Genomic DNA, 13030 nt, shown 5'->3' with positions numbered 1-13030 from the left:
AATTTGATGCCTTCCAATAAATAATGGATATAAAAGTTCTTTTCAAACTGCAAGTCACTGTATAAATGTGAAGAATTGTCAGATCACATCAATTGGAGATGTCACTTGAGTTAAAACTTGAAAGGAGTTTGTCAGACTGGAAGGGAAATTTCAAGCTCAGGGACAAAGTATGATCTATGCTGCAGAGATAGAAACATGCACAGCATGTTGTAATGGCAGGATATCCAGGGTGCCTAAGGCCCGCCCAGGGTAACTACGGTGAAGAGACCAAAAGGAACCTAAGAAAGTGTACTTGGGAGAACTTAGAGTGCCTTCTCAGAAACAGAGGGTATTGTCTTGAGATGGGAAGTAATCAAAAGCTTTTTAATGAGGGTGGCGGTCGAGATGGGCAACATGATTAAACTTCTATAATGGAAAGTATGGCAGTAATATGTCAGATAGATTGGGAGGCAGAATGGACAGTAGGGAAGCCTGAGGGTGGGGGAGTCAAGGGAGGCTATTTTTCAGTCTAAACCTGAGGTTATGGTGATCAACGTTAATCGGCAGTCTGTTCACTTTTGTTTCTGCAGTACCAAATATGCCTGCCAGATTTGTGAGAATGTGGCCGAGCCAATGAGATAGAAGGTGCAGATCTTAAATCTACTGGAGTTGGATACGTCAGAAATGGATAATAAGTACTACAGATCCTCACACAAGGTCAGTCAGATGCCGCTCCTTCCTCTAGGGCTCAAAGCTAAATGGGATAAGGGTTCCTTTACAAAAGTTGTTCTTTGGGGAATCAAATTCCAGTTGTATCACTTGGAAGTGGATTCTAAATCTGCAAAAAAAAAAAAAAAAAGGTAGTATCCTCTCAAGAAGGTCGCTTAATAAAGGATGGTTAACTCTTTAAATGTTACTTTTACCTAGCTGGACTCTCCTAACCTTTTAAAGCTTGGAGTCTGGAGTCTAGGAAAGAAAAAGAAAGTGAGGCAAGCAGCAGTGCCCAAATTGAAGCCCAAGTTGCCCTCCCTCAGGGACTTGAGAATCTGTGTAAATCACAGCATGACCTCCTCCCCAGAACGTTTCAATGTTTACGTGATATTTATGTTAATGTTTAAACGTTTAAAATGGATACTACAGCCTTGAGAGAGAAAATTGACCTTAACCCGTTAAAACTTAATAATAATATGGAGACCAACATTGCTAACCCATGTGGGTCTCAGGACATGCCCCCGCCCCCCATTCCTTTTCAGTTTGGTATCAAGTGTGTTCATGCTTCATGTATTTTTTTTTTTAACAATACAAGGTGGATGATTCTTTTTTTTATGTTCCTAACTTATAAATAGACCAACTTGTTAAAAGACTAGCAAAAGCAATATTAACAATTCTGAGAAATGATTTCTGTTTATGAAGGAAGAATAACTGCAGCTCCAGGAGAGTAGTCAACCTTTGTGAGAACTGGCTGGTAGAGGTCTCTGGGGCAGCTCTGTATCCACCAACTCTGTGCCTTTTCCTTTTCCTCTGGGGTTCTGTCTAGGTTTGTTCCAGCTCTCCAGAATGCCCACATGCATACCACTGGCTCTGGAAGGGGAAAGGGACTGATGGTATTAACTGAATTCATTTTGCTGGAGACTTACAGGAGGCTGATGTCATTCACTGGAAACTGCAGCAAACTTGGCTATTCCCTTGCCCATGGGAGTATTGGGTTTTTGAGAATCTTTTTTGTTATATAAGTACCTCATCCATAGATGTGTCATTATTGAAGATTCCACCTCAATCCAGTATATTTTTGGACATTTTTCACCAAAAACATTACTTTTAGATAGTATTACATAATTTTGAATATTTAGCATCTCAGGAACTCTGAAAACTTTATTGGGCTGATAGATATCCACTTCAGACCTCATATCAGAACAATCAAATTTCCTTAAAACTAGAAAAAAAGTACTACTGAGTCCATTGAACCATGTAATCAAACGAGGACCCGATCACGCCTTCATGTGTTTTTAATCCTAGTTGGAGGTATTCTCTCCTCCTGCTATTTTTTGCTCTCTTAGTCATGGACCTTGTCTCAGAGTGTCCTTTAGCTGTTCCTCAAAACTCCTCCCAAGTGACCAGGATTTGCCTTAGGCTCTGAGGGAAATACTTAAGTGGAGAATTTCCAAAAATATTTCCACAGTTTAGACAATGGTGCCATTAAATAAATATACACCTTCTCCAGTGACTAATCCTCTTTACCAGTTTTTATAATTGAATGAAATTTTTTTTCTTTTTTTTTAAATTAATTAATTTTATTTATTTATTTTTGGCTGCATTGGGTCTTCGTTGCTGTGCACGGGCTTTGTCTAGTTGCGGTGAATGGGGGCTACTCTGTTGCAGTGTGTGGGCTTCTCATTGCGGTGGCTTCTCTTGTTGTAGAGCATGGGCTCTAGGTGCGCGGGCTTCAGTAGTTGTGGCACGTGGGCTCAGTAGTTGTGGCTTGCGGGCTCTAGAGCACAGGCTCAGTAGTTGTGGCGCTCGGGCTTAGTTGCTGCACGGCATGTGGGATCTTCCTGGACCAGGGTTCGAACCCGTGTCGCCTGCATTGGCAGGCGGATTCTTAACCACTGCGCCACCAGGGAAGTCCCTGGAATGAAATTTTTAAAAACTAACAGCCACATCTCTCTACATTGACGCCTCCCATGGATATGGAATACTTTGGTATATGGTACATTTGCTGTTTTATGATTGCACAATGACTTCAAATAGCTATGAGTAACTGTGAATGCATTGACCAAGAGGGACTGTCTTACTTCCTTCCTCTAAGGGTTAACTGCTGCTGGGCTCCCCTAGCATTTTGATTTCATTTCTGATACATTTGTTAAATTACAATTACTCATTTACCTCCACCAGATCTTGAAGTTAGAGTTAATGTGTTTTCTCCTATTACACATCTGCTATGCAGTCTTACCCTAGTACCTGGTGTATAGTGGATGCTCAATGTTGGTTAAATTAAATGAATTTACCTTGATTTCTATAGTCAGATAGATACTGGTAGCTTTCTCAGGGACATGAGTGATCAAAATCAAGTAGGCTTCTATCTATACTAGATTAAGCATTTTACTAATTTCATAGAAAAATATGTGTAAAACAATAAACAAAACATTCATGTAATTGATAATTAAAGAGAAAAGATGGGGGCACCGGATATAGGGAAACCTCCTGGGAAAGATTAACAAGTTAGGAGTGTTGTGAGTCATATTTTTTTTTCATTGTTTGACAATCTTAACAGCTTTTCTTAGATTCCTTCCTTTTGAGCTGTGGCATAACCTGAATATGGGTTGTTTTTTTTAATAAGGGTTGTTTTTTTTAACCCCACCCTGGTTGCTGTAGTTGATGAGTCATAGAAACCAGAGAAGGGAAAGACCAGTGAAATCATCTGGTTTATCTCCAAATTAGGGAGTGGAGCGTTGGGATTTGGGGAAGACTAACCTGTCATTTGAAAAGACAAAAGGAAAAAACTGCAACTAGAGCTGATTAGAGCAGCTCACCCATCTGTTTGCCTTTTGCTTCTAACACAGTCCTGAGATCCACCCTGTTAGAAAGCAATCAGGAATTCTTATCAAGGGCCCAAGGAAAACCAGATGCCAAAGTGTTGAGGCGTTGAACCAAAATTCTACTGCCTGAATAATAAAGTCGGATTATGAATCTTTCAGTGATTGTTTTAATGGAGTCTTACAGAATTTGAAACTCTGTTTTTAGCAAGGTCTTATAAATTTAAGAGCTGGCAAAAGCCTCACAGAAGATCTGGGCTAAAATGCCTAGTTCCCAGATGCAGAGACTAAGGTGGAGATGATAAGAGATGATAGGTATGCCTAGGTCAGGAGTACAGACTGTCAATCCCTTTCTCTCTGTGTCACAGTCGCACAGTATCCTCCCTCACAATGCTCTCTTCCACGGTCATCGTCCTCCTCTTCTCCTCCTTCTTGTTCTCCTTTTTTGCATTGTTGGCTGAAGCAATGGCAGAGACAGTTCAGCATCCGTGTCTGCTCTTCATGTTAACCAAGACTGACCCCCAGGTATCACATGAGCTTGGGCCACAGAGGCAAGTGGATGCCACTTCAGCCTCACCTGCAGCCTGTCTACCACGCTTCTTGATCTCCTCCTACTTCTTCTGTGTCGTTCCAGCTGCAGAACCTTGGCCTTATCTCCTGTTCAGACTTTGCCCTTGTCCTTTGAAATTTTTAACAAATCATAGTGTCCTCACCTTCCCCCTTGATACCTAGCTTAGCTCTCCCCCAACTTTTGATGACCCATAGCATCCCTGCTCCAACTTTGGCCTCTTCGGTTGCAGAACCGGCTTCATACTGCTTGCTCTTTGCCAATGTCCCCTTACAAAATGGGGAGGACTCTTTGAGCCTTATCAATGCTGATAGCATCTGTATATCCCCAATGTAAATCCCCATATCTAGTTATCTGAGTATGTTATCACAGGTTCACATTATTAGAAATCTAAATTCCTTTGCAACATTAGAGATATTCAACAGTTGCCTGTTATTTTATTTTGATAATATTCTAACAGACTTATTTTACTTTAAAGTGATTTTTTCAGTCACAGCTATACATTTGAATAACTTAGGGACTAAAAACATGTTAGGGTCTCATGACCCAAAGACTGAATGAAAACAACAACTTTATATGGATATATTCAGTTATGCAAGGGGTATTCTTTCCAACTACAAAAATGGAATGCAGAGAAAGAAGTTGGCCAGTTGTATTTAATAAAAATAATCTATTGATCTCCTTGCAAAGAGATATAATTTTGTTATTCAACGTATTTCCATTTAGAAGTCCTGTTGGGTCTGTTTGTTTGTTTGTTTGTTTGTCTTTTGCAGTACTCGAGGGGCACAGGCTCCGGACGACGCGCAGGTTCAGCGGCCATGGCTCATGGGCCCAGCCGCTCCGCGGCATGTGGGACCTTCCCGGACAGGGGCACGAACCCGTGTCCCCTGCATCGGCAGGCGGACTCCTAACCACTGCGCCACCAGGGAAGCCCTGTTGGGTCTGTTTTAATGAGTAGATAAGACCTGTTTACGTTTAGTAACATCCATGTGCCTATAGACATTAATGTGCCTAAATCAGTTACATTTGAATATTAAGGATTGAGTTTTAGAGCTAAAAGAGAATTTGAAGATTTTCTAGTCAAAGCCCCTCATTTTCCAGATAAGAAACAGAATCATAGATCCTGGGTAATTTGTCCAAGTAAACTCAATTAGGATAGGAGCTCAGACCAAAACCTCTGCTTCCTGGGGTTGATGATGACTAGCACAGGACTCAGCGATAGAGTACAGTCCAGCAAAGTCAGGTCTTTAAAGATGCAGAGCCTGTCATGGGCCCACACTGGGCGAGGTGCTGGAGTTGCAAAGACGAACAGGGAGCTCCCTGTCTAATGGTACAGCCTGGTACGTAAACAGCCATAGTGCCATGGGATAAAGAAGTACTGCAAATAAGACAAAGGTTACGTGAATAAAGAAGTCTATTCTACCCTTCCCATAAACCTCATGCCACGAGGTATCTTATTTATTATATTATCTTGCTTAGCAAACCTTTTTATTTTTTCTATATAGTATATGAACTGTGTAAGCTTTGGCCCTACCTAAGTTATATTATCATAAATTATGATTCGAGGAATCAAAATCAAATGAGGGACTTCCCTGGAGGTCCAGTGGTTAAGACTCTGCACTTCCACTGTGGGGGGCACAGGTTCGATCCTGGTCAGGGAACTAAGATCTGATGTGCCATGCGGCGTGGCCAGAAAAAAAAAAAGAAATGTTGGTTTCAAAAAAATCAAATGAAATTTTACTGTATTGAGTGTTTTCTGCAGAGGGTGCTGTGATATCCAACTTTTACTCTATAGTTTTTTAATTGTATTTTCTTGAATATATTTGAAAAAATACCATTAAGAAGATTGAAGTTTTCCCCAGAGCCTGCCACAAGCTGTTATAATCTTAGTGTGTAAGATGGAAGCCCTCTTTTCACTATTTCTTTTTTCATCTATGTTTAAAATTATAGAAGTAATATGTATTCATTGTTAACAAAAATCAAATAATATAAAGAAGTGTATAAAAGGTGAGCATTCTCCTTTACACATACACACCAATTTTCTTTCCCAAGAGCTAATCAATATCAGCTTGGTCTATATCCTTCCATATATTTGCATGTGTGTGTATATACACTTTTATACACCTACACACATATATAAATATGTAAATGTACATACATAGCTATTAACTTAAAACTAGAGTCAAATTAGTATTATTAGTCTAATTGACTTTTTTTAACTCAGGAGTTGTAAGGTCTTTAAAGTATAAAAATATTGAAACACTCAAAATGTATCTAGTAGACATTTAATAAAGATGAAAACATTTGAAGTATAGTTATCTTTATGTGTGTTTTCATACTCACTAAACATTTTATTTTATGAAAAATACTGTCCTATTTTAAGCAAACTCTTATGGCTAAGAGATATATTTTTTATTACAGAATTAGGATTTTTCCAGACACTTAGCACCTAAGTAATATTTGTATATATGTTGTGGAAAATGCTGCTTGAAGGAATGATAGAGGCTGAGAGAGTTTGAAATATTTATCCTCTGACTTGCCAAACCATAAAAATGCAACAAAATGTACTGAGGTAAGACCTAAGATGCTACTCTGATGGCTCAGGAAGCATCGCAATATCTCAGCAATTTAATATAAGAGTGATCATGATAAGGTGGATATGTGTAGCCAGATCTGTTTTCATAATGTTTTATATATCAGTATTGTAATAACTTAGCATGCCAACAGACACAGGTTTACACTCACATTCTGCTTTCTCTTCTGTTTTACTCTATATTTTTGAAAACTGTCCATACTGATCTAGCTTCAGTCGGTAATAGCCTCACTGATGGGCACTTAGGGCATATCAACCTTATAACGCTACAATAAAAATCCTATACACATATGTTGTGGTCATGTATGACACCCTTTTCAGGATAGCTTTCTTGAAGCAAAATCACTGAATCGAAGGGTATGAACATTTTAAATATTGATAGATACCGCTAAATTGCCTTCTCACCGATAACATATAAGCATTTCCATTTCAGCCATTTCCAACCACACTGGATACTATCAGCCTTTTAGTTTTTGCCAGGTAAGTTTAAGTATGAATAAGGACAAGGTAATGTTTTATGGAGAGAAATCCAGTAGTAAGAGGTACTGTGTAAGAGTGTGGGCACAACCAGTAACAACCAAATGCCTGTCCTCCAGGGGCTCCTGCCTAGTTGCAGAGACCAACAAATAAAAGAATAATGATGCAAGGTGATAACTGAGAGAGGAGAAGGACATTAAAAACGTCAAGAGAAACAGATTAGCACCAAATCTGCCTGCAGGGCTTGGGGAAGGTTTTCCTTCATGAGAAAATAATATTTGCTCTGATGATTGAAAGACGAGGAGAAACTCACTATTAAGGAAGGTGGGAAAGGGCATTCCAGGCAGGGAAGCAGCGTGGAGAAAGGCATATGGAGGCGTGAGTATGATTGGCAGTGGTGCAAGGTGGGAGTGAAGGGAAAGATGTGGGCAATTGGCTGTCAGGTCAGTCAGACCCTACCTACCAAGAAGGGTTTCCAGAGAGGGGTCATGTAATCAGAACTATTTCATAGAAAGATATTCTGGATGCCTTGTAGAGAATAAATTGAGACCAAAAGTATATGTTACAGCTGGGAAAGAGAGGTTGAAGTCACTGCAGACATTTCCCTGAAAATATCTGAAAACAAAACAAATTGTGGTTTGACCACACAGAGTACTCTGTGTGGTTTGGGTCATGATACCTTTATTCAACAAGTGTGTATTGAAACCGTACCATGAGTTCAGCAGAGCTAGATGCTGAAAGAACTCAAAAAGCCAATGAAATAGCCACTGTTTTTTCAACACCTACAATACACCAGGCACTTTTTATACTTTGTCTAATCTTTACATTTGTCCTGCAGTATCACAAATGAGAAAACTGCGGTTGTTAAAGAAGCAGAGGGACTTCCCTGGTGGCGCAGTGGTTAAGAATCCACCTGCCAGTGCAGGGGACACCAGTTCGAGCCCTGGTCCGGGAAGATCCCACATGCCGCAGAGCAACTAAGCCCGTGAGCCACAACTACTGAGCCTGCACTCTAGAGCCCATGCACCACGACTACTGAAGCCCGCATGTCACAACTACTGAAGCCCGCACGCCTAGAGCTTGTGTTCCGCAACAAGAGAAGCCACCACAATGAGAAGCCCGCACACCGCAACGAAGAGTAGCCCCCACTCACCGCAACTAGAGAAAGCCCGCACGCAGCAACAAAGACCCAACGCAGCCAAAAATAAATAAATAAATTTATTAAAAAAAAAAAACAGAAACAGAACAAGATGCCAGAACTGGTTCACTCCAAGCCCCACTCTCGTTCATGGACTCAGTCTCTCTGATTCTCCTCTACCTTCTTCCCTCCCTCTCTTCCTTCCTTCCTTCCCTCCTTCCCTTCCTTCCTTTCTTCCTCTCTACCTCCCTCCCTTCCATCTTCCCTCCTCTTTTAATATTTATCTTCAGCTAAGTTATATAGGTGAATAGTTCTAAAAGTCACATATTTACACAAGAATTCTATATCAATTCTATATAAATCAGAGTTAAGCTTATTTGTTAGTAACAGAGACTGGATGTAAGTACTTTAAATAAGGTAGAAATTTATTTTTTCTTTCATGTACAAGAAATCTGGAGGAAGGCAGTCCAGGATTGAATTGATGGTTTCACATTCGTCAGGAAAACAGCCTCCTCCTGACTTTTTGCCCTGTGCTTTTGTCTTCATCCTCAAGTTTTTTGATCTCCATCCTTTGTGTGCCTAGTTTCCATCTTCCAGTTTTCCTCAAGGTCCACAGTAACCGAGGGAGCTCCAGACATCACATCAAGTATTAGGCAAAGGAAGTAGGAGAAAAAAGGGTGTTCAGAGCAAAAAAACCCAAACCAAACCAAACCAAACCAATAAACTAAAACAGACGTTTCCTTCTCATGGCAACTGTTTCAGCTATATATTGCTGCATAAGTAACCAGCTCCAAATTTAGTTTCTGAAAACAATAATTTGTTTTGCTCACTAGTTTGCAGTTTGGACAGAGCTTGGTGGGAAAGGCTTGTCTCCACTCATATTTAGCTGGCATGGTCCACCTTCAAGAGAGCTCACACAGATGTCAGGTTGGCACTGGCTGTCAGGTATAGACTTTGGAACGTCTCCATAGGCTGCTTGGGCTTCCTCATGGCATGGTGGCTGGATTCCAAGGCAAATGTCTCAAGTAAACAAGGTAGAAATACAATCAGGATCTAGCCTCAGAAGTCACACAGCATTCTGTTGGTCAAATAAGTCACAGCAGGTCATGAGATTCAAGGGGACTGGGCATACCCTCCTCCTCTTGATGGTCAAGTGGCAAAATTCTAGAAGAGCATCTGGGATGGGAAATATTACTGTGGTCATCTTTGGAGAATATAATGTTGTGTCTCAGTCCATTTGGGCTGCTATAACAAACTGCCATAGATTGCGTGGCTTATGTGCAACAGAAATTTATTTCACACGGTTCTGGAGATAGGTAAGTCCAAGATCAAGGTCTGGTGAGGACCCACGAGGCTTGTGGGATCTTAGTTCCCCAACCAGGGGTTGAACCTGGGCCCTTGACCCCCAGGGAATTCCCTGGGCCTCTTTTTTTTAACATCTTTATTGAAGTATAATTGCTTTACAGTGTTGTGTTAGTTTCTGCTGTATAACAGAGTGAATCAGCTATATGCATGTGTGTTTCCCCATATCCCCTCCCTCTTGGGTCTCCCTCCCACCCTCCTTATCCCGCCCCTCTAGGTGGTCGCAAAGCACCAAGCTGATCTCCCTGTGCTGTGCAGCTGCTTCCCACTAGCTGTCTATTTTACATTTGGTAGTGTATATATGTCCATGCCACTCTCTCACTTTGTCCCAGTTTACCCTTCCCCCTCCCCGTGTCCTGAAGTCCATTCTCTACTCCTGGCCTCTTTTATAAAAGTACTAATCCCATGTGAGCGTTCTGCTCTCATGGCCTAATCACTTCCCCAAAGCCCCATCTCTAAATACCCTCACATGGAGGGTTAGGTTTCAAGATACGAATGTGGGGAGGACATAAACATTCAGTTTATAGCATGCTGCAATATTTTTTTTGTTTTCCTGGAGCTTTTCATTTGATATCAATAGTTTTTCTTATCACGCTCACAAATTCGTTCCTAAGCCACCCAGTGAAGCTGTTAATGTCTTCTCAGTATGTTCAAACACCTGGGGTAATTTCTTCCTCCTACTCTTTCTGAGGCATTTGTTCTAGAGCCTTTGGTCCTCTTCTCCAAGCTAGACTGGTTGCTCTTTTTTTTTTTTTTTTTTTTTTTCTTTTTTTGGCCGTGCTGCACGGCTTGTGGGATCTTAGTTCCCCAACTAGGGATCAAACCCGGGCCTTCGGCAGTGAAAGCATGGAGTCCTAACCACTGGACCGCCAGGGAATTCCTTAGACTGGTTGCTCTGTATGCCTGCTGCACAGCTATTGTTCCAAGTTCTCCCCCATCATTCTGGGAATTCTGTTCACTTATTTGTGCATTGAATCCCTGGTTTTCTGGATCCAATGCTCCAGTTTTTGCTCTATTCTCTTGTTTTGGTGAAGTACATCATTCAGAAGTCTCCTGAGACGGGGTGTATAGTGGGATGAATGGTGGCCCCCCAAAGCTTATGTCTCCATCCTAAGCCTCAGAATCTGTGACTATTTCCTAATTTGGAAAAAGGGTCTTTGCAGATGTAATTAAGTTACAGATCTCAAGATGAGATTATCCTCGATTATCTAGGTTGTTCCTAAATCCAATGAGAAGTGTTCTTCTGAAAGAAGAGGAGGAGATGCAGAAACAGAGAAGAGGGCCTTGTGAAGATGGAGGAAGAGATTGGAGTGATACAGTCGCAGAGAATGACTGGGGCTGCCAGAAGCTGGAAGAGACAAGGAAGCATTCAGCTTTAGAGCCTCCAGAGGGAGTATAGCCCTGCTGATACCTCACTTTCACACTTCTGGCTTCCAGAACTGCAAGAGAATACATTTGTGTTTTTTAAGCCACCAGGTTTGTGGTAACTTGTTACGGCAGCCTTGGGAAACTTAACACAGGGCACATAGGCATAAACAACATTTTTGAAAACTGTTAATTATGCATGCATTCTTGATTTATTGTTTGGCTTGGTATGGAATTCTAGTTGCAAAATAATGATTTTTTATATTTATCTTTCCTGATACATTTATAAGTTAGCATTCTTCTCTAATTAAGAGCTTTTTCTGTCCCCTCTTTGTGTATTTTCTGTTTTACTATCAGACTGTTCAATGTGTATCATCAGTTCCTATCATTATTCAATATGATGCTCACATTGCCCCCAATTTTAACCAGTGAGAACCCCTTCAAGTTGGCTTTTGTGTCTTTTTGATATGTTCCCATAAGTCATTTAGCTCAAAGCCCATCATGTATTTTCTCTCTGTCCCACCTCTGGAACCAGCCATTTCTCTAAGAACTGGACCATTTACTGGGGAATAGTATTTGGAAACTAAGATCTGAGTCTTATCATGACATTCTCCTTTCTTACCTTTCATATATGACTTATTTTTTTAATCTCTCTGGAATCTTTTAGGAATTTCTCCCTGGCCCCATCCAGTGTTCTGAAATTTCATGTTAATGTGCCTTGGGTTTGTTTTTCCATTTCTTGTAGCTTTTTCAATCTAAAGACTCAGCCTTCAGTTCTAGAAAATGGTCTTCAGTTATTTCTTCGTGATTTTCTCCCCTCCATTTTGTCTATTTTTCTTTCTAGAACTCCTATTATTTGGATGTTGGGTTTTCCAGATAAATCTTTTTCCTCTTCTGGCCACGTCTTCAAATATAATACATTATCATATACTGATTGCGTATAACAAGGCTCAAGGTAATAACAGCTTTATGGTTGGTGAGACTCTAAGCCATATAATGTAGGGGACTTGGAGACAGCCTGTGTCTCCCTGAAGCAATGGTGGTATGTGAGAGAGATGGTGTAATGGAAAAAACAGTGGATTGAAAGGCAGACAAATGTATTCTACCCTCAGTTCTGCCACTTACTAGTTTAAGGATTGTGATAGATTGTCTACAGATGTGGTTGCCAACAACTCCTTCCACTCATGTAAACATAATGTCTCTCCCTTTATGAAGAGGTGGAATCTATTTCCCCTTCCCTTGAATCTGGGTTATATGACTTCCCTTAATCAATGGGATGCAGCGGAAGTGGCACTGTTCCACTTCTGGGCCCGTCAGCTTCCACTTTCACTCTTGAAGATCAGTAACTACCCTGCTGGAGGGAGGCCCTTGTGGATCTTCCAGCCTCATTTGAGTCTCCCTAGACAACGCTAAATAGATAGACCAGATATGCGCTGACTCCATGAACTCTGCCCTGTGTGGAATCATGAACAAATACGTCAGTGGTGGTTTTAAGTTTCTAAGATTTGGAGGTGGTTTATTTCCTAGTAATAGGTCACTGAAACAGAAGTTAGTATGTGGATGTGGAGTGTTGCTATAACAAAAACCTAAAATATATGACATTGACTTTACTTGCAGACAGTAACCAGAGAGAAGACTGTTAGTGGAGGTTGGAAAAGTGGTAAGGAAATTGCTACAGAAGGCTGGAGAAAAGGCAACCCAGGTTATGTATTGGCAGAATGTTTAACATTACTGTTGCCTGTGGTAACATGAGTGATAAGAAAATGTGCCTAATGAACTTGTGGATCTAGTCAAGGAGATTTCCAGGCAGAATGCTGAAGATGCCAGTGGTCTTTTTTAGCCACTTATCATAAAGTACAACAAGAAAAAAAATGCACTAAATAAAGATCTGTTTGGTTTTCAAGCAGAATTCTAGCCAATGAAAGGTTTGCAAAGTAAGAAACGGCCTCAGAATAAAGATCAAATCACATGTGGCTGCAAAACTTTTTTTTATTTTTAAAATTCCAGAAAACATT

Source organism: Grampus griseus, assembly GCF_964374135.1.
Source record: "Grampus griseus genome assembly, chromosome: 2".
NCBI lineage: Eukaryota > Metazoa > Chordata > Mammalia > Artiodactyla > Delphinidae > Grampus > Grampus griseus.
This window is presented reverse-complemented; position numbering follows the sequence as displayed.